A 364-nucleotide genomic window follows, 5' to 3' on the forward strand; every position below is an offset into this window, starting at 1 on the left:
CATAATTGTTCATATAACATCAATAAAAGTCAGTTCATAACATCAATTTCACTTTAGAAAGAAAACCCATGTTTTTGGATTGAAACCTAGAAATTTGAGATTTTGAAATTCATTTTGAAGGGGCCTCTTGGGGAAAGGAATCCTAGGAGTGATAAGCAACCATACCTTATTGACGAATTAATCACGAAAATCTGAGTTGAAACCTTGGAGAGTTTGTTTTCTTTTTGAAGCTCCAATCTTCTTCAATGGAGTTCTTGAGAAGAGAAAGAGTAGAGAGAAAAAGGAACTTTTTGGTTTTGATCTTTGGGGTTTAGTGTTTGAGTGATAAAAGTGAGGTAAAGTGACTTAAAGATCATTATATACA

Source organism: Solanum tuberosum, unplaced genomic scaffold (assembly GCF_000226075.1).
Source record: "Solanum tuberosum cultivar DM 1-3 516 R44 unplaced genomic scaffold, SolTub_3.0 scf00387, whole genome shotgun sequence".
NCBI classification, from domain to species: Eukaryota; Viridiplantae; Streptophyta; class Magnoliopsida; order Solanales; family Solanaceae; genus Solanum; species Solanum tuberosum.